This window comes from Rattus rattus, chromosome X (genome assembly GCF_011064425.1).
Source record: "Rattus rattus isolate New Zealand chromosome X, Rrattus_CSIRO_v1, whole genome shotgun sequence".
In the NCBI taxonomy this organism is placed as follows: domain Eukaryota; kingdom Metazoa; phylum Chordata; class Mammalia; order Rodentia; family Muridae; genus Rattus; species Rattus rattus.
This window is the reverse complement of record NC_046172.1, coordinates 20,118,593-20,140,723: the sequence shown is the minus strand read 5'-3', so window position 1 is coordinate 20,140,723 and position 22,131 is coordinate 20,118,593. Positions and strand designations below refer to the sequence as shown.

Genomic DNA, 22,131 nt, shown 5'->3' with positions numbered 1-22,131 from the left:
TGCTCCCTTTGGCTAACCGTTGAACAGTGGACCTCAAGGAATTGGACTCTCCCCAGGAATCTCATTCTGGGGGATCTAAACTACTGAAGCTCTGTGCCAGCCAGAGGATGAACAGAGCTTGAACAGAGAGTTCCCATAGTTCTGATGACTTGCCAGACTACCTTGTAAGAGCCTAAACTATGATGTCTGGGACCACAGTGGGACCAGGACAGCTTAGGCATAGTTTTTGCTTTCCTTTTAAACCTAAATGCCACTTCTGTGCACTGGAAGTTGGGCTTGGGGGTAGATCACTGGAGTTCTGTGCTCCTCTGCGCTCTGTGGCTGCAGTAACCAAATCTTTCCACTTTTTACTCATACTTTGTTTAATTGGCTTATTGAGGACAGGTGGTCTGCCAGGGCCTGTGCTACTTTACTTATGACTTTAGAAGTAAAGTTTTCCCCATGCACCTTAAATCAGAAAAGGGTGCTGAAACAAAATAGCATAGTCTACATTGCTATTAGGAACTTCAGACTGGAAAAAGCATGATGAGCTTACTATTTGAAGTTAGCCTATTTAAAAAAAATCTCACCAGAAATGGCCTCAAATATCTATGGAGTTTAATAGTTTTCAGTGCTGTTATCGTCTGTGTACTTCCATACTGTTTAGGTAGGACACAGTATGGCACAAAAAAAAACCCGTAAGAGTGAAAAGTTTTCTTCAGATACTCTCTTAATTAGAATGCCTGTCAGTGTTATTGCCCTCTGCTTAGAGGTTACTTTTGGATGGCTGATATACCCTTCAGGATGGCAGAGTTTACTTAGTCTTGTAATATCCAAATTCTCAAATTATTTTTCTACATGTCTAGGATAGTGAGTAGAAAGAAAAGCTTAGAGGTCCTGTAGACCAATGGATTTTAAAATCTAAATCTAAGTGAAAGAAACTTGTGGTGTGGCAGGGGAATGTGGTGCAGGGAGGGAGCAAATAGAAGCAGGGCTTTTTTTTTTCTTTTCTTTTTTTTCTTTTCTTTTCCTTTCTTTTTTTCTTTTCTTTTTTTTTTTTACCACCTCCTTGGTCCAAGCCCGGCCTTGGACCCCAGGAAAAGTAAAGAACTGTGTGTGTGTGTGTGTGTGTGTGGTCTGTCTGTCTGTCTGTGTTTTTTATGGTAAACCTCACTCATTAAAAAGGTGGCATACAGTTCCATTCAAAAATGGAACCTGTTTTTGTTAGGAAATATGATTTTTCCGGTTATGTTGGGATAGAGCTAAAAGAATTCAGAAGGTTTTTACGATATTTTTTGTCACTGCCTCTGGGAGCTCAGATTCAGGGAGGGGGCCTATCCATTATAGGACCTGTAGGCACGCTCTTCCCTGCTGTTCCCTGCTGCTCAGGTGTGACCGCCAGTGAGGAAAGCCCCAAAGGATGAGAGGGTTCCAGTGGTTTGCTTGGTGTCGTGGACACTGGTGTGTGGGTAGTTAGATTCAGATAAGTGAGGGCCAAGAGGATAGTGAGTGCGTCAGAAGTGGGTTTTCGAGGCTGGGGTGAGTGGGAGGAGCGGGTTCTTGTACGCGTCTTGAGCGTGAGACGCAGGGGGCTGTCGGGAACAGGTTCTGGACCTCTCCAACCGCGTCTCTTAGGCAACAGGCAACTACAGCATTGGAAGGAAAGTGCAGAAGACTCGAGCCACACTGGCAACAGCCTCCCCAGCATATGCGTGCAGACTCTGAACCAGCCAATCCTTCCCTAAGAAGAGTTCATCATTCCAATGTGGTAGGGACTTCCTGTTGCTGTTGCCATGGTTCCGCGGGCGGGACTTAAAAGAGGCTTCCTTTGTTTGAATGGTTCTCCAGTCCCCTTGCTCAGGTTTGAGTGCGTTGTGTGCTGTTCATCCCACCTGTCTTTCCCAGCCTTCATCTTATGGGCTGTGGGCAGAAAAGCAGCGGAAAAGATGGATGATCCTCCGAAGATGGACGATCCTCCGATGTGGGTGCCTGTCTGTTTTTTTTAAAGTCTTAGATGGCAGTATTGTGCCATACAGCCCCTTCTCTTCTGCCCTATGTGTTTGAAAAAATACTGTGAGTCTTTTTAAACTAAAGAGGCGTTTTTTCCCTTTCCTTCTTCCCTTCTCTTCTCTCCCTTCTCCTCCCCTCCCCGTCCTTTTCCCCAGTAGGATTTCTGCCTTTCTGGAACTGGCAATTGAGTTAATAAATTCTAGAGTTTACCTTGTTGATATCCACAGCCTTAGAACAAATCCTTTATTTTTCAAGTTGGATTTACTGTTGTGGGGCAGCCTGGACACTATAGCTACTTGTATCTTAGCTTCTCTGAAAAGCCTTATTATTCTACCCCCTGCTTTCCCTGGGGTTTGTCGGCTTTTATCAATGTGTTCTTTCAGTATAGACTTTGTTTCACTTCCGTCTGGATATTTTTTGTAAAGTGTTAATGAAAACAGTTTTTTTCTACAGTCCCATCGCCCAGTGGTCACCATTAATTGCATTTTTATGGTAATTGCCTCAGAGTTTTTTTAATCCATACGGGTCTTTTAAACGTACTGGGATGCATATTTATACCTTTGCTTTAGCATCTTAAAAACTTATTTAGAAAATAAGGCAAAATTCCATTGACATGTGTAATTGCTGAGTCACATTGTCACCTGAACATTTTCTTCAGTGTGACAAAATGATTTAATAACTGATGTGAAAAATACAAACAACCCATAGCCCCTATCTCAATATCAAATATTATAAAAGTATTGTTGCTAAGGACAAGATCTGTACTAGTTTGTTTTTTTTTACTCACCATTGATTTTTGAGCACATAAAGTGGCTAGCAGTGTGTTCTGAATAGATATGTTGTGTATATGAATTAGTGTTTGATTTCAGCAGGGCAATTTTGTTTACAAATACAGTGTGACATTTCATTATATCCTGTAGTGCTTAAACAGTTTCCTACATGCCTTTTCTTTCCATTTAATATGTAATAAGTATCTTACTGGAATTTCAAACCACCTTTGTTTCCAGGGTTACATTCCTTCCCAGAGTGTCTTTTGTTCTTGTATTTAGCACAAAAAATGTGTTCTACAAAAGAGTGTATAATGTAGAATGTGATTCCACATCTGTGTGCCACAGTTGCCACAGATATGAAGGGCGATGCTTTTAATTTGTGCTTCAGGGTGTTGATAGCCTGTATAAATAGTGCAACAGGTTCTTAGTTTGAGTCCTAGTCACTACTAGATGTCACCTTATTGCTATCTTTACTATTTGCCTTGACATGTATAGTAGGGAGATATTTTTAAACCAGCATTTTATTTATTTATTATTTATTTATTTAGTTGAGCCTGGGTATGATAAAAATCTCCTTAAATGTAACCTCTTGAGGTTCTCATTCCTACCTTCCAGTAGGAAAAGCACTATGTAATTTTGCGTGAACTGTGTCAAAAAGAAAAATCTTAATACATTCTTTAAAGATACTTCTATAAATTACAAAGAATGTTTTCATACATTGTTATATTTCTAGAGGCAGAGTTATTGACTTCACAAGTCTAAACTTTTTATATTAAATTAAATTTGCTTTTGACAATATTATATATGTACAACCTTTATATTTTATGAATATATTTTGCATGAAAGTTAATTCCCATTCTATGTAAACTTTGTTTTCTTGTGTACTTGCCATCATGTATAAATTTGGAAAATTGATTTAATGTTGCAGATGTAGAAATTAACCCCACAGTGACACATATATTATAAATGTTCTCGTTTTAAATTATGGTTGTGGTTTCCAAATATATAATTCTTATTCTTATTCTTACTACTTACTTATTCTTACTACCCTACCCCCATACTTCTCTGCTAGGGGTGGAACTTAGAGCTTGAGGCACTCAGGTATATTCACTACCACTGAAGTACTGCTGCCTCCCTCCTGGCATTGAAGTTTCCAGTCCACCATTTTATTCTTCGTGTAGAGCTGACAGTCCCATCTAGTCCTCCTTCCTCTGCCACTCAGTTTTAGCTTCCTCCTTTTATTTTTCCACTATTCCAAGGAAGTCTACATCAAAATGCTTTGAAAACCTCAAGTAAAAATTCTAAGTGACTACACATTTGAATAGTCCCCTAACTACTTGTTAAACTCGTTACCCTCTAGGACACCAATATATGCCTGGTCCCCATATCTCTTGTGGTAATTCAGCAGAATTACATGCTTTTTATACTCTCACTAGAAAGACTGGGTCCCACAGATTCCGATTCATCAAAGCTGCCCATATATACATAAATTTAACCTTCATCAGTGAGGGCAGAGCTGGTAGTTGTGGAAGCAGTTATCATCATCTTCCTTCAGGAGCTGAGGGGGCGGGTAAGCAGTGACAATGTTGTCAGAGGAAGAGATGACTACAAGGTGTGGCTGGGAGTGGTGGCTCCATTAACCATAACTTCTACCATTTCCACCTTAAAAGGAATGTCAGCATTGAGAGAAGACCTGCAGGAACTCTACTTTCTTTCTCAGTTTTACTTCATTGTCCCCACGGAGAAGGCTGACTGCTTCTTTGATCCTGTCCAGTAGGTGTGGGAGTTTACAAAACCTGCTGAAGAAATGTTTTTCACATATTCACTATTAATTTAATCATTAATTCCATGTGATGAAATGGCAGTGTCTTTTGTTTCTTTTGTTGGTTATTTTCGAAATAGGGTATGCTTGTGTGGTTCAGTCTGTTTCTAGTTTTCTGCTTCAGCCTCCCATGTTCTGGGATCAGAGAAGTGTGTCACCACCCTGAGTTTCTAATTCATTTCTGTTGTAGTCACTTTGGAATATATGGAAGAGAATAAATGAAAAAGTATAATCTTTTCTTAATGTGTTTTGCATATTGCATTTATTTTTCCATAATTGTGGTAATATACTGTTCAATATTAGATTATGAAGTAGTTTTTCCTATTAGGTAATTAGTATATTTTCTTTGTTTTTACTTTTTGGAGATAGGGTTTTTCTGTGTAGCCTGGAACTCACTTTTGTAAACCAGGCTGGCCTTGAACTCAAGATCTGCCTACCCATGCCTCCTGAGGGATGAGATTAAAGTGTCTATGCCACCTCAGCCTACTATCTATATTTTCTTAAAATTCAAATTTCACGTCTACCATATCTATCTCTTATAATATGATTAACAGTTCCTTCATTGTTCTGACAAAGAAAAAATAAGTGCTATGACAAACATCGTTAGGACACCATTGCCCTCATTTTTAACAATGTGTCTTCTGTGACTTCTTGGACCAAAAATATTGTGTACTGAGATTACTGTTAACCTTCAAAATGTTACTCTGTTGAGATTTGAATTTGTTGTCTTCATTTAAAAAAATGTCTTTTAAGTTATTTATAACAGTGCCTTTTCATACATTTAAGCCCTGTACATTATTATATACTCTGGGAAAATGAATTTTTCAGATTTCATGTGTGATATTAATTTTAAAAGGAATACATTGTGGCTGGAAGTGGCTTTGTACTTGCACAGTACAATTAAATCTGTGGGCTGAGTACAAACAAAGGGGCGGGGGTGGTGGTAGTGGACAGCGACCATCAGTGAGTAAATGAACAGTAAAACAACCCAAACATTTCTCAAGGACTGTCTGTCAGCCATGTACTCCAGATAGTTCTGTATGCAGATTTATAATCTGAGAAAGATCAAAGGTCATGGTTGCATACCTGACTCTCTGCCCTATGGAAACTGCCACCATGTTTCAACTCTGTTGTTGGCCCATCTCAGGGTTCTCCTTGATATCTTTTAGTTAAAAAACAGGTCAATATGAACCCGCCCTGCCCCCACCCCCGACTCCCTTTTCATGTCACAGTTCCTTGAGTTGGATATTTCTGAACAATCTTACCACACTAAGATTGCAGGGCATAGAACACATAGCTCTTCTTGGGACCTGCTGGTTATACTATAAGCTTGTGGGCTTTGATTGTTAGAAGCATATATATTCAGTCTTAGCAAAATAAGAGCACCAGCTCTGGAAGCACTCAGTTAGGGAGAGCAAATTTTTCCTTACATCTTCAAAATGGCAGACAAAGAATTCTGCTACAACATTCTATAATCTATGGTGCCAAATGATTGAATTTAGGAAAAACCATCGTGTGCTCTTTGGAAAACATAAGCTACACACACTCACAGGAAAGAATAGGACCCGACTCTGTAGGGATTTGGTTTTCAGTGACAAATGCAGATATGATGTAGGGAGTCTAAGAAGGAAGCAAAGATACGCTACCTTGGAAAAAGATGATTTTTTTTTTCATTTCTCTTGTTTAAGTTTATGCCTGGTTAGCAGCTTACCAGTATCACAGACCTTAGCATAGCAGTTACTTCTGGGTATACATAGAGGCACTCCTAAGAATGGTTAAGTTTACTTATTTTCTTTCTTTTGTCCATTGTCTTTTCTGTTTGGGACACTGGGAGGAAAGCTTAGAGAGATTGTGATACCAGTAGATTTCAAACAGCTTAAGTGTAAGAAACTTTCTTGGGGAAAGAGTGTCTGGTGTGATGAGATACTGTAGAGGAAAGGGGTTCTTCCCTTCCACTTTCCTATCTAGTTGGTGCTATCCTCTGGTTCTTAAAGCTAGAGAAACAGCCAGAGAACAAAAGGAGTTTTGTTTGCTGGGTTATTTGTTTTTTGTTTTTTGTTTTTTGTTTTTGTTTTTTGTTTTTTGTTTTTTGTTTTCAAGAAAATAGGAGAGGCTGATGGAGCTTGGACTAGAAAGGGTGGTCTCTTGAGCCTGGGCCAAGGCCCACGCTTCCCAGGGCCCCGTTTGCTCACAGTACTGTTTGAGTCCCTCTTAAGTAAACGTGTGCTTGTTTTTTCCACATTTGACTTCTGTGAGGATTGAGTTAAATAAGGAAGTGGGGTGATTGGCGTCTACTAGACAATAGCATGCTGGGCATGACCACCAATAGGAGATTTTGGAGGGGAGTAAGTGGGGTCCCCAGGAGGAAAGGCTCCATTGGCTTCCTGTATTGTGTTCTGGGCTATGAGGTGGACGTTTAGGGTTAGAGGGGATGAAGGCTGCAAGGAAAACAGTGCAGCCACGTGAGAGTAAGTATTAAAGGCTGGGCGGAGTTTGAGGAGTATGTCCAGGGACTGGCACACAGCCCACGTGGCCTCCTGGGCAGAAGGTCATACTTATCAGCAGTTCCATTCTGCCTCAGCAGTTGTATCCTTTGGCCAGCAGAGAACTACAGTCCACAGACTTGGGTTGGCCAATACTATTTAAGAGCAGCATCTTTCAGATGTGGTAGGGACTCTCTTATGCTGTTGTTGTGGTTCTGTGAGCGATACTAAGGGGAGGCTTTTGTTACTGGTGTAGACCGCTTAGCTTCTTGGGCAGGTGTGAGTTCTGGGTATGGTCTGTCTGGTCAGTCATCTCAGTAGGTTGGCCTTTTCATTTTTATGTAATCGGCTGGCAGCAGGAATCTCAGAAAAGATGGACTTTTCTCAGATGTCATTGTCTGATCCTTAGGTGGCATTATTTCCTGATGTAGTAGAAGGGTACCCTTTGCACGTAGAAAGAAATGCCCACTGCAGAGCCTCTTTCTAGTATGGAGGCTTTTTTAGCTTTTTTTTTAAGTTGCTGTCTTGGAACTGGAGAGTAAGTTACCAACTTCAGGATCGCCTCCGAACAACTCCCTGCTGCTTGGACAAAGCCCTGTTCTTTCCAAGTTGCCCTTGCTTTAGTGGTCCAGCCTAGGAACTCATTCTTCTTTGCTTCTGACCTTGGAATTTATGCACCTTCTCAAATAGATTTTATTTCACTGCATTCTAGACATTTTTCAGGGGATATTAATGAAAACAATTTTTTTTTAAGATTTATTTATTCATTTTATTATATATAAGTACACTGTAGCTGTCTTCAGATACCGAAGGGGCATCAGATCTCTTTACAGATGGTTGTGAGCCACCATGTGTTTGCTGGGAATTGAACTCCAGGACCTCTGGAAGAGCAGTTGGGTGCTCTTAACTGCTGAGCCATCTCTCCAGCCCCATGAAAACAATTTTTAAAAAAATTAATTTTACTTTTTACTTATTCATTTTACATCCATTCACTGCCTCTCCCAGTCACACCCTACCACAATCCTTTTCCCCTCCCTTTTCCCCCCTCCCCTTCTCTGAGTATCCCCCCCCTCCACCCTGGCACTTCAAGTCTCTGTGAGGCTAGGTACTTCCTCTCCCACTGAGGCCAGACAGGGCAGCCCAGCTAAAAGAACATATCCCACAGACAGGCAACAGCTTTTGGGGTAGCCCCTACTTCAGTTCTTCAGGACCCACATGGAGATCAAGCTGCACATCTACTACATAAGAGTGGGAGGTCTAGGTCCAGCCTGCATATGTTCTTTGGTTGGTGGTTTAGACTCTGAGAGCCTCAAGGGTCCAGATTAGTTGACACTGTTGATCTTTCTGTGGAGTTCCTGTCCCCCTCCAGGGCCTGCAATCCTTCCTCCTATTCTTCTATAAGAGTCCCCCAGCTCCATCCACTGTTTGGCTGTGGGTGTCTGTATCTGTGAGTCAGCTGCTGGGTGGAGCCTCCCAGAGGACAACATGCTCTTTCTTGTCTGCAAGCATAACTGAGTATCATTAATAGTGTTAGGGATTGGTGCTTGCCCATGGGATGGGTCTCTAGTTGGAGTAGTCATTGGTTGGCCATTCCCTCAGCCTCTGCTTTATCCTCCATGCTTGCATTTCTTGTAGATAGGATAAATTTTGGGTTGAAAGTTTTATGGGTGTGTTGGTGTCTCTTATCACTCCACTGGGGTTCCTGCCTGGCTACAGGAGGTAACTTCTTCAGTTCTGTAGCCTCAATGTAGTGAGTCACACCTAAGGTCACCTCCACTTCCCTGTCTCATCCTGGATATGCCCCCCACCTCCTCACCTTCATCAGTTGCAGATGTCTATTCATTTTCATGGCCATCTAGCCATCTCTCCTGTTCTTTTCCACACCTGATCTTGAACCCCCCATTTTCTTTCTTATCCCCTCCCTCCCAGTTCCCTCTCTCCATCTGCCTCTTATGACTATTTCATTCCCCCTTCTAAGTGAGATTCAAGCTTCCTTATTTGGGCCATCCTTCTGGTTTAGCTTCTTTGGGTCTGTGGAGTATAACACGGTACCTGTATTTGATGGCTAATATTCACTTATAAGTAAATACATATCATGCATGTCCTTGGGACCAGGTTACCTCATTTAGGATGATATTCTCAAGTTTCATGCATTTGCTTGCAAAATTCATGATGTCTTTGTTTTTAATAGCTGAATAGTATTCCATTGTGTAGATGTACCACATTTTCTTTATCCATTCTTCAGTTGAGGGACATCTAGATTGTATCCAGTTTCTGCTTATTATGAATAAAGCTGCTATGAACATAGTTGAACAATTTTTTTTGTGCAATGTTGGAGCAGCTTTTGGGTATATACCTAGGAGTGGTATAGCTGGGTCATGAGGTAGGACTAGTCCCAGTTTTCTGAGAAACCACCAAATTGATTTCCAAAGTGGTTATACAAGTTTGCACTTCCACTAGCAATGAAGTGCTAGCAATGAAGTGTGGATGTTTGCTCCACATCCACGCCAGTATGTGCTACCACTTAAGTACATCTGAGAGAGGACTAATAGCCAAAATTTATAAAGAACTCAAGAAGTTAAACACTAACAACTCAAATACCCCAATGAAAAAAATGGGTTAGAGACCTAAACAGAGAATTCTCAACAGAGGAATCTTGAATGGCTGAGAAGCACCTAAAGAAATGGTCGAAGTCAAGGAAATGCAAAGAAAACAGCTCTGAGGTTCCATCCTAACACCCATCAGAATGGCTAAGATCAAAATAAAATAATTTTACCCACAGCTCCAATACTCCACAATCACTATTAATTCTATTGGGTGATTCTTGCTTTCGAGGTTTTCTCCATGCAGCTGTGTTTAAAGCATACTGACACCTGTATTTGTATATTAAAACAAAACCTGAAATTATTGCTGTGAGTCCCTTTAATTGTACAGTTACTGCAAGTTACCGTAATATCCACATACCTAATTAGCCTCTGATAGGTTGGTCCTAGTAATGAGCAACAAGTATGACAATTCTTTCAGAACTGATTTGGAAAACAAGTAACCCTTGTATTCCAATGTAAATGCTGAACAACAAAGAATTCCTGGGAATCCTTAGTCTCGCCCCAGAGCTGAGATTACAGGCATCTCTGATATCAGTGGAAATTGGGGTTTTGTGCCCATCTGTTAGGACTTCCAGGTTTTTGTGTCCCAAGGAGGAACTGAACAAAGAAATGAAGGTAATAGCAGAAATGGTGCAGTTTATCAGGAAGGCATACACTTCCAAGGGAGGAAGTGGGCTGGAGCTGGGAGGAAGATCAGAAACATGGAGGATTGGGACTTTTACAGCTCATTTGCATAGTATGGGCTTTTTTGATTACAGTTTAACTCTTTTATTTTTTCCATGTGGACTTTGTTAGTGTATGTAGGGCATATTGTTCTAGTCTTCCTCTCTGCAAACACATTTATTCTGGGACGGGGGACGGGAGGACGGGGGTGGGGAGCAGAGACTGACTCTGACTTTAATAATCATAGTTCTACCATTCTGCACTTAGAGAGGGCGTCCATTTTTGCGTGGTAAAATGTTTTAAATCTGCTTACTTTCTTTGTCTTCTGGCAGCCTGACCTCATTGTTTAGATGGATAGGGCTAGGTGCTCCCTGCTTAATCTACTGAGGAGATCTCAGGATACAGTCACTCTCTGACTTTAATTTTTTTTAACCGTAATTTTTTTTTTTAAATGTGGCTGGAGAGATGGGTCATTGGTTAAGAGTACTGGCCACTTCTCCAGAGGACCCAAGTTTGTTTCTCAATACCTGCATGACCACGAAGTACAGGCATCTGAGACTAGTTCTAGATATCCAGTACTGTCTTCCTGGCCTCCATTTGAACCAGGAATGCATGTGGTACACAAACTTCATGGTAGGAAAAAAAGAACCCATGCACATAAAATACATGTCAAAATTAAAATTGTGTGTGTGTGTGTGTGTGTGTGTGTGTGTGTGTGTGTGTGTGCCTTCCCCCAACCCCATTATCATAATGCATATGTAATTCAGGTGACAAGTTTTGGGAATTGTTTTTTTCCATAGCCTTGGAGGCAGATACGTTTCTCCATTGAGCCATCTTGCTAACCTGGCATTTAATTTTTATTGTAATATGGAACATACAGAAAATAATAAGAGAAATAATCATTATTGAAATGCTCATAAACAAATTATTTCACTGTTTTGTATATCACATTTTTTTTCACTTTCAAATACTACCAATATACTCTCTCAAAGTATGTTTTCCAATATTGAATTCTGAAGTTTTCATATTAAATAATACATTTTTAGAAATCCTTTGTATTCTAGCATACATATTTTCCATATTGTATTTTAAAGTTCCTCTATTTTTCTTCAACTATAGAAATTAATTATACAACAAATACCATAAATAAACAATTTCTCTAATTCTAGACAATGCGCCCTTTGTGGATTGCTATACATAGAGATGAAAATAATATCTTTAAAATTCTTTGAGAACTGATATCTTTTCATGCCTTTAATATATATACATGTGGGGGGATTTGTTGTTTTTTACTTTTTAATTTTATATTCAGTTCTGGGAAGTGAACCAAAGATTCATGCATACTACACAAGCACTTGACCACTGAACTATAACCCAAGCCCTCTTTTAGAAATACTTGTATACTTCCATGTAGTTGATGTTTACCTTACAGATATCTTCTTTGTATCTGAGAAATATAATATTTATTAATTTATACATTGTATGAAACAATTCTAAAAACTCTCAAAAATGTATACAGAGATATATTCTGAGGAAAATAAATATCTCAAATTAAGTAATATTAAAATCAACTAAAGGTTCATCTGATCTGAAGAGAGCATGTGTATGTGTTTGTGTACCTATTGCATGAGGATTATAGGAAAATCTCAGCAATTTAAAAAGAAAAACAAACAAACAAACAAAACCCAAATGCTGGAGATATGGCTCAACAGTTGAGAGCACTGACTGCTCCTCCAGAGGTCCTGAGTTCAATTACCCGCAACCACATGGTGGCTCACAACCATCTGTAATGGGATCTGCTGCTCTCTGCTTTTGTGTCTGAAGATAGCGACAGTGTACTAACATATAAAATAAATAAATCTTAAGAAAAAACCCCAGATTTCTCAAATGCTCATTAATTGCAATTAGTTTACAACCAAATTAAAAAATATACTAACCTGGTAAGTTCATGTTCTGCTACTTAAGTAAACCTTAGTGCAGTAGTCTTCAACGCACGGTTTGAGTCCCATCCCGGTATCACATATCATATCCTGCCTATCAGATATTTACATTATGATTTACAATAGTAGAAAATTATAGTTATGAAGTAACAATAGAGTAGTGTTATGGTTGTGGGTCATCACAACATGAGGACCTGTATGAAAGGGTTGCAGCATTAGGAAGGTTGAGGACCACTGCCTTAGAGAATTATTTTACCTAACACTTACTTTCAAGAATGAAATTAGAAAGTGGATAGTCATAAGATTTTTTTTCACAGTGAGTACCTTATAGACACAGTATATTAAAAACTTTCAGAACATCTGCAAGTTATGTGTTTTTGGGAGCCTTGTACACAAATTGCTTTGTATCAAGTGCTTCATGTTGATCAATGTTGGTGCCACTCCACTGAATGAGGAATTTCTCCAGGTTTGTGACATTGTTACAAATGATAAATTTATCTTGCACATTTATGTGGTTTTGATCCACTGTGGATTTATTCTCTATTGGTAAACTGATGATTTTGTGTATCTCTTCTAATCAAGATTTCTAACCAGAGTACATTATTTTATATTTCTTTACTGAACTGACATGACCAGACATGCTCCTGGGCATTTAATATTGATGAATTTCCTTTGTTATGTGTTGTCTTCTTTGATTAAAAGTCTTGGGATAATAGAGCCTTCTTCTTCTGTCCTTAAAGTCAGTCAGTCAGTCAGTCAGTCTCTCTCTCTCTCTCTCTCTCTCTCTCTCTCTCTCTCTCTCTCTCTCTCTCTCTCTAGACCCTTACTTATTTTCCACAGGGAACCACAAGAACAATTGGCTTTCCCATTACATATTTTGACAGGTTCTGTTCAGTGGGAATCCTTACATGATTCAAACCTTTGAGAACTAAAGGCATGCGTGCCCTAATTTTTTATATTTTCCCCTGTCTCCTTTTCTGTTCCTATCTGGATGATTTCCATTCTGAGTTGTGATAAGAACATTTAGGGATGAATGAACATAAGGGATATCTCCATCTTCACATTCCTGCCTTTCACATGGTTTTACTCTACAAGGATTTTCTTGTTCACAATGGGATGGAGAGTTTAGCTGAATTTTTCCCACAGTGATTATTATGTTCCAAGTCTCTATGACTTGATGTGTTTGATTTTTCCTGGAATTTCTGTAGTTCTCTTTAAAGTTCTGCTCTTCCTGTCTCCACCAGGTTTCTGAAGGTTTCCTGCATCACATGTCTGTGGAGCTCTTGTGGGAAAGAATCCTACAAAGCCCACTCCTCCAAGGGGAGATTCACAGCCCTGTCTTCACATGTCACACCCTTCATTTCTGCTTCCAAATTCTGCTCTCTTCACAATTCCTTCTAGGGTTGCTTGTCACAAAGTGACAGATTGGGTCACCTGACAATGTCTTACTAGGCTACATAAGCTGACCATGAATTCTGTAGTTCAGGCAGGCCTTGACCTTGAGATGGAGTGTCTTCTACTTGTTCTCCAACTTATTTTTTGAGATAGGCTCTCATTGAACCTAGAACTGAATAACTGGCAAAACTGGCTGGCCAGTGAATTCCAGGAATCTGTCTCCCCTAATACCCCTCTCTGGCACTGCAGCATTGGGGTTACAAGATATGCCTACAAACCCAGGTTTTCATGCTTGCTGGGGCAAGCAGCTTACCAAATAAACCATTTTACCAGTCCCTGCTTCTGGTTATTCAAGGAACGATTAGTGAATACCATAATAAGAGTTGGTGTTGGCGCTCTTGTAGGGCTATTATAAGCAGAGGAGTGAGAACACAGACTTTATTATTGGGGCATTTGAAAATTAGTAAGGAGGGAAAAAAAGAACAGCACAAATGTTTTTGTGGGGAGTTCATAGCTACAGGTCTGGCATATGGTAAGAAAACTGACCAGTGGAGTGAGTGGAATCCTATAGGATGTTGAAGTTGTGGATATGATGTGGAACCATTAGAGAGTTAGAAGGTCAGAAGAACTAGTGGTGATGAGAGAGGAGAAGAAAAGAAAGAGATAGCACTGAATGGCATCTTTCTTGCTGCTGGAGCATGGCCTCAGGCAGGAAGAGTTAGCAGGAAAAAGTGAGAATGTCCCTGGAGAGAGGATCCACTAGTGGCCTTCTCCATGTTGTGGGCACCAAGATAGGCAGTTAAAGGGTTGCAAAGAAGACAGTGCAAGTACCAGAGTGGGAGGAGTATGTCCAGGGGATTGGCATACTTTTCAATTCTGGCACTACAGGAATAATTGGGCAGTACATTTCATATATTCGTGCTCCAGATCCTTAGTCACAATAGCTTAGGCCACAATAGCTTTAGAAGGAATACTTAGGCAGACCCCAGGGTGTAGACTGAAAGTGATCTCTCTGGGTTCCTACAGTCCTACAACCTACAAATCTTAGGTAGTCTTCCTCTCCTGTCTTTCCGCTTCCATTCAGGTTTCATGTAGTACCTGTACTTTCTGTTGTTGTCGTCATGGTTAGGAAGGTGGGACTAAAAGGCTTCCACACTGAAGGCCTCGCTGGTACCAGTTCATCTGTTATTTTTTCTTTCATTCTACTTGGCTTACTTACTTGGAGTTTTCCACAGAAAAGTAGCTGGAAAATTGGATTTTCCATCAGGATTGGAGACACATGCCGGCTTCTCTGCCGTTCACCCTACCTTTCACTTTGGAAAAGGCCATGTAGAACCTTTTGCTGGAAAAGCCCTTTCTTCTGGTATTGGTGGTATGCAGGTTCTGGTGTATGTATTTGGTGGTGGTGGGTGCTGCCTTCTGGAAGTTTCTTGGTAAAAAGTCATCATTTAGAGGCACAACCCTTTGGAGTTTGAGATGTTCAGTTCTCCCATGGGGATGCCTAGATACCTTAGCAAGTTGGCATTTCTGCTTCTCTGAAAGATCTTTTTGGTTTCTTGGACTCAGTGATGTCCTGGGGTTTAATAGGCCTTTCTTAACATATTCATCCTTTGTAGTGACTATTCATTCCCATTCTAGAAAACTTGGGAGCCGTATACTGTACACTATAGAAAGCTTATTATCCATAGTCTTATTGCTGAGAGATTAAGCTTTCATAATGCATTGTAAGAATTCCTGTAGACACTTTTATTCATGAGGTATGTTTAACATACTGCTTTAGAGCTCAGTTTTACATTTTTGAAAAATGACTTTTTTACACTGTACATATTTTTGTTTAAAAACTAAAATGTAAGGTGTTGAAAGCTTCAGTAAAACAGGAGATCAAAGTACAGTAACTTATGATCCAAAACCAGCCATCATCATCACACAGTCTTGTGAGAGCAGGAGCTGAGATCTATGCTTAATCTTAACCCAATACCCAAAGGAACATCTTTATTGTGGTTTGTGCTTAGTGAGTGTTGTGAACTAAAATGTTAGCATTTTCAGTCTTTTTTCGTTATGTGTATGTATATCAGTGTTCTCATAGCATTGTGTTGTTAACAGTTTTTCTATATAATTTTCTATTTACTATTTTACCAAATTTACTATTTTGTCTTGAACATCAATGAACATCAAGCTTCAGTCTGGTTAGTTCACTTAAGGGGAAAACATGTAGCTGGCTGGTAATAAACAGAGCCCAGATCTTTCCAGGTTGAAAGTGCCTTCCTTCATTATGTGAGGTTTAAGTAAATGCTGTATAGCATGGAATTTATTTGGTTAGTATCGTAGACCTGTTATTGTTGCTTCATGTGTTATTTCATTGGCTCGTAATATATTTACTATCTTTCTACACAGACACTGTCCTGAATCCTAGTCAGTTTATAGCAAGTAAGATTTTGGAAAGCATCTCAAGGTTAACTGATAACATAGTCAAGATCTGGAGTCAGCTTAAAGTGTTAGTGATTTGGAATATGTGATGAGGTGGGGGGGGGCTCAGAAGAATATAATATATGTGAAGTTAGAAGCTAAAGTATTTAAATACTATTGTAATTAAGAACATAATTATTTGACAGGAAACAGTGTGAAGGGAAGCTAGTCTTTTTTGCAATATTCCATATTTCCCAAAATTAGCCACTAGGTTTTGATGTTGTTTTGGCCTGTGTGAAATACCTAGAAAAAAAAATTGTATTTGCTTCTGAGAAATTTCTTTTTAAATAGCACTCTATATAGATACTATGACATGAACTATATCATCAACTTTTTTGCCATAAGAAACTATTTGATAATCTATTAATTGTAAACTGATTTTTCCCATAGTGTAGAAAAGGAGACTGAGTCAGTATTCAAGAGAACTTCCCTTCCAGCCACTCTTGTCCTTCTTATTCATTATCTAGTCACTTCCTTTATTTTTAAAGGTTAGCACTTCTGACATGGGAAGGGGATTCGAAGGGATCAATGTGGCTTCCCATGTAGTTCTCCAGTTTTCAATTGGGCACCTTATAGAAACAGGAAAGGCAGTGTAGAAGATATTAAAGAGTCTGATAGCACACATTGAGCCTCTTTAGAGATGAGCATAAGATCAAAGATCAATGAAAGAATGAACATCAGTAAATTTATAGTCCTTAGGAATAACAAACTCATAAGATAGTTTCTAATTAAGTAGTTAAAAAGAATATTATTTCTGCAAAACTTTTAAGATCAGGCAAATAGACTGTAGTCTTGAAGGTGAAGCAGGAGAACTGTAGCAAGTTCAAGACCAGCCAAGGCACGTAGTGTGATTAATGACAGATTGGACTATAGAGGGAGACAATTGTAAATTAAAAGAAAATAGAAAGATAGGGATTATACTGGCAAACACAACAACAAAATTAGTGATGAATAATGTGGTGGTTACTTTTTTTTTCTGAAACAGGGTTTCACTATAAAACAGCCCAGGTGACTTGGAACTCATAATATAGCCTAGGTAACAATGGAAATATAGATAGATCTTTAGGCCTTAGCCTCCCTGGGACTGGTAACATAGGCATGTATCACTATCTGGTTTCATTAAAACACTGTTTAGACATGGTTTCAAGGAAGTAATCAGCCATAGTGCAATGCTGATGCTGGCTGTCAAGTGACATAATAATTCTTGCTATAGCAGACTACACAGAGGATGTATCTGTTCAGTGTTTCTAGCCACTGGCCAAAGGGACAGAAGCACAGTAGACTCTAGAAGTTACACATACTTTGAGAGCTGCCATATGGCAGCACGTAAAGTCTATTAAACTGGAGTGGATGAAGACTAAGATAATGGACCTGGTCAGGTAGACTTTTAACGTTTGACCCAAAATTCTTTGTTTCTAGTTTGAGGCAGTGGTTGAAGTGAGATGCTGATTTAGGGAAATTGAAGTTGGGCTGAGGTTTACATAGACTTCCTGTTTAGCATGTTTCCTCACTGCCTAATACCACCTGCTGCAAATGTGAGTCCATCAAACAGTACTGGTACTTTCTAACAAAGACCTCAGATTTGGTATTGGCACAGGGGCTGCAAGAGTAAGCATCAAGGTCAATTACTGAATGACAGATGTCCCTCTCCCTTTGAAAACTGTTTTCAGGAAACGACGACCAGATGACAATGAGGACGACAACTATCATCCCCCTCGTTCCAAGAGGACAAGGAAGGACCAGACCGAACAGGATCCTTGTGCTATAGAGGTAGGAACTATGGCCACATAGCTGATGCTTCTGACTCACTGCTCACAAGTGCTGTATTCATTTCCATCCCCACAATGACAAGAGAACCTTCCCAGATGTCCTCATGAAAGCCTTCTCATGGGCTGCAGTGGCTCTGAGCCAGAGCAGGGCTTTAAGTGTTGTCTCAAGCATGGTGTGACTGTTCAGTAGAACACAGAGGAGGGTTGACAAGAGGCTTTCCCAAAGCACAATCAAGGGGGACCGAGTCACAGAAATTTCCCCCACTGCACAAATGGGGCGAAAATCCTTTTACCCTGATATAGTTGGTCAGAAATTACTATGATAGTAGCTAACTACAATGTCCTTCTTGTTCCTCACTGGAAAAAACTGAAAAGCAAACTGGGGTGTGTGTGAAGGCATTTTTTAGCGACTTTGGTGATGCATGCTGCTGAAGAGCTGGCACTTCCCACTCTTGCAGTCTTAACGTGAATAGCTAATATTGGGTAGTTATAACAGCAGGCTTTGAATGGAAGAATAACATAGTGAGGAGGGAACATTATAAAGCCTTTCTGGACATGTCTCACCAGGTAATGAGTAAGTATGGCTCACTTTCACCTTTCTTGAGAAAGAGAAAAAAGGTTTATTAACATGTACCATTCCTCCCTCTAGGATGAACACAGGTAGGTTTGGATAAAATCTATCTAGAATCTAGATTGCTAGACTAACTTTCTGTGTGAATTTGGCTCTTGAGCAATAGAATGTCCTGTTGCATACAGTCACCAAAGTACAAATACTGGCCTTATTTTCCAAGGTCAGCATCTTTAGACCATTGCATGTAAATGCACTCCCTGGATGAAAGGTATGAGAGATGGTGGTCCACAACAGGAACCGGGAAGCTTCTGTGTGTATCTGTATTGCTGATAAAGAACAATGGCTTCCTACATTTTCCCCTGATGACTGAGTAGAACAGACCATGGAGAGTGTAAGGCAAGGGTGTAGATTATACTAGTACAGATACCACACCCTTACTCTGCTATTGATCACGCTGTCCTCGTGCACAGAAGTTCAAGGAAGAAACATAACAAGACAAATAGGAAAATAATTGAGTCTCATATACTTCAAGTTTTAGAATTTCTGTGCATCCCATTTCCACAAATGTTGGGTTAACAGACATTTTGTTAGTCAACAAAAGAGTAAGTTCAGGTGTCTGAGGAATGTTTGGTGGCTGCTTTATTTTTTCTGGTTGTTGGCGGTTGTGGCCTTTGCTGGTGGGCAACCATCAGCTGGTAGGACCTCCGACAGCCTGAGAGAAGACCTCATTTTAATACTGTTTTATTCTTTGAAATTTTATGCGTAGATACCATATGCCTTGATCATATCCATCTGAAGCCTCTCCTTGCACCTCTACACCAGATGCCTCCTGATACATGTCCTTCCAACCTTCATGTCCTTTTTATTATATATGAATGTTACTATTTAAAGCACTGTGTCTGCTTAGTGCTACTCAAGTGCCCAGAACTGTGGGGTCACCCACAGAGGCACAGGTCACTGACCAGTGGCCATTACACAGAGAGAAGTGACTCCTCTCCAGGAAACATCAGCTGTCAATGGTGCCTCAGCTAGAGATTTGGCCACCAGTCTCCTTCTGGGACATTTACCTGCCTTCCAGGTCTTGTGCAGCAACCACAACTGTGAGACGCCATCAATGCATACCATCACCAGAGGACAGCATTTCACAGTGTTCCTACCTGTAATCTGGCTCTGACATCTGTCCTGTCTCTTAGTAAACAGTGTTCCTGAGCCTTGTGGCAGGAGCAGGTGGATGGATATGTCCCATCTGTGGTTGAGCACTCACAGTTGTTTAGTGTCAGAACTTTGGAGAGTTATGTGTTTCTGCATTGACCACTATTCCTTGCAACTCAAAGTTTCTCTGATCTGTGTGGGGGAGAGCAATATAGATCCATGGATGTGAACATAAATATTTACAAGGCAGTTTAACAACACAATCACTTAGCAGAAGAACAGTAAGTATCCCCAGCACCGTAGCAGAACTATGGGCTCAGTAACGGTAGGGATAGACCATCTTTACAAGTACCAGCCATCCACTTACTCACGTTAGCACAGCCCTCAGATCCAATCAGCAGAACACTTGCTTGGCCCCAAAACAGGGTTGCCAGTAAATACCATTGTACTCATCATGCCTGCCAGGACAGTATTGCCTTTGCCTGGGGTCCATCCATGGGTGACATGACATTTTTCTCAGAGCCATCATAACACCTTCTATTACGGTGCCTGTGAACATAGTTGGCTGGGGTGTTTTATGATGAGTTCAAGGCACTGATTTCCCTGAGCCTAACAAAACTGTGTAGTGTCTCAGCTACAGTGTCCATGCCAGTAATAATAGCCTGTATCATATGTCACTCCTCAACCAGAAGGACTAGGATTGTTTCCGGTGCTGAAATTTTGTTTATTGAGTTTTGGCTTCCAGGTATATGTTTGTTTCTACAGTATACCTGTTCATATTTCTTAAAAAATAGTATGAATGACTTCATTTTCCCAATCAAGAACAGTTTGTAAAAAGCTTTTTCATTCATCCTTAGTTTTGCTTGACATGGCCAAATTCAACCTCCTTTTCCCATTCCTACTTAAAGGTTTTTGTTCTGGTTTTTCCCAGACAGGGATTTTCTATGTAGCACTGGCTGTCCTGGAACTCTTTAGCAGATGAAGGCTTCCTCTGCCTCCTAGTGCTTCCAGGGCAAGTAAAGTACCATCACCCAACCCAATTTAAACCTTCAGCCTCCAGTATTCCTTCACATTCTTTCTTGGCACCTGTGTTCCCTTGCCTTCTTTCTATATTCTTTCCTTGTGATGAAGACCATAGGTTTTCATCTGCTTCCTTCTGCGCCATCATTTTAGTTGACCCTTACCTTGGGCCACCTTTCCCATCCTCTAGGCTGCTTAACCTTTATGACACCAAGTTTTTGCTATACTCTTGGATTTAACCATGTTCTGCTCTTTCTACCATGTCGTACCAAATTTCCTCTGCCAAATGGCCTCTTTCTACTTTTTTAGGTTCTACTGGGACTTTTGCGATAATCCAGAAAACATTTGAATCAATGTCCCATATTTGAGAGAAAATCAATGTGGTGTTTGTCCTTAGGGTGACCTTACTTAAAGTTTTTCTCAGTTCAACTTATGACTTTCAAAATAATCTTAGTGAAATTATTTCAATCATGCAGTGAAAATTATTTCAATCATGTTGGGGCGTGTCTGTGGGGGTTATTTTGATTGTGAGTGCATTGAAAAGACACAACCCATTGCAGATAAGTGCCACTCCCCGTGCAAGAGCATTCAGATGCATGGGATAAAGAAAAGCAACTATAAGGAAACAAGAAAGGGAGCCAGCAAGGATGGCTGTGCTGATTCTGTTCTACCCTTAGAGTGTAGGTGAGATGCTTTCAATGTTCTACCTTGAGTTTCCTACAATAGGTGAAAACCTGGAGCTGTAAGCCAATTAAAACTTCCTCCCTAGGCTGTTCTTGCTTAGGGTATTTTATCACAGCATGAAATGAAATGAGTATGGGGTCATTTCTGTCTATGAGATGTCCTCATGCGATCTGGAAGACAAAACTGGAGGGGAGACATCAATGGGCTCTGAGTCTTGACTATGAGTCAAAAACCATGTCTCTGGTTGTGTTGAGAAACCCTAAGCAAAGGGGTATCTTCTGAAATGACCTTAGAATACGTTATTGAACTTTTGTGTATCATATAGGGACATGGAGCTTGCCAAATATGGCCCTAATAAGCATAACCATATTAAGAAGTCTTGTCCATGGAGCATGCCAAAATATAGTAAGCAACCTCTTATTCAATTTCACATTAGAATCTGAGTTGCTGACTGAAAATGAACAGGTCCCGTGTGTTTGTACAAGTAAGCCTACCTAATCATCTTTTGTTTATAGTTTGTTTAATTCCATTAACCCAGTTCAGACAGAGGATGTTATAAGACTTGTATCAGAGGTTGAATGTTTCCAATGAAAAACTGCTTAGAACTCAAGCTCTTTTGCCCAATTTCACCTTCTGGTCTTCAGAAAGCCTAGATGAGAACCCTACATATGCACGGAATCTCACATAAGAATGTCATTCATCCTTAGTTCTTTGCACAGTGGTAGTAATTCAACAGTCTGCTTCCTTGACTTTCTGCTTGCTTAGTCTTTTGATGGGCTCAGGGAAGGTGAGGCAGTCAGT

At 40.1% G+C, this 22,131-nt stretch overlaps 1 protein-coding gene and 1 pseudogene across 2 annotated transcripts in view; both read left to right on the top strand.

Moving 5' to 3' along the window:
• Nucleotides 1-1,765: 1,765 nt before the first annotated feature.
• LOC116889040 overlaps nt 1,766-22,131 on the top strand; it is a 27,185-nt pseudogene continuing 6,819 nt past the window's right edge.
• Nucleotides 17,805-22,131, top strand: part of LOC116889330 (protein FAM156A/FAM156B-like) — a 23,108-nt gene continuing 18,781 nt past the window's right edge. For both annotated transcript variants that reach the window (XR_004386376.1, XM_032890448.1), the window contains exon 1: nt 17,805-17,904. The gene's annotated coding sequence lies outside the window, so the exon portion shown is untranslated. The remainder of the gene's footprint in view (nt 17,905-22,131) is intronic.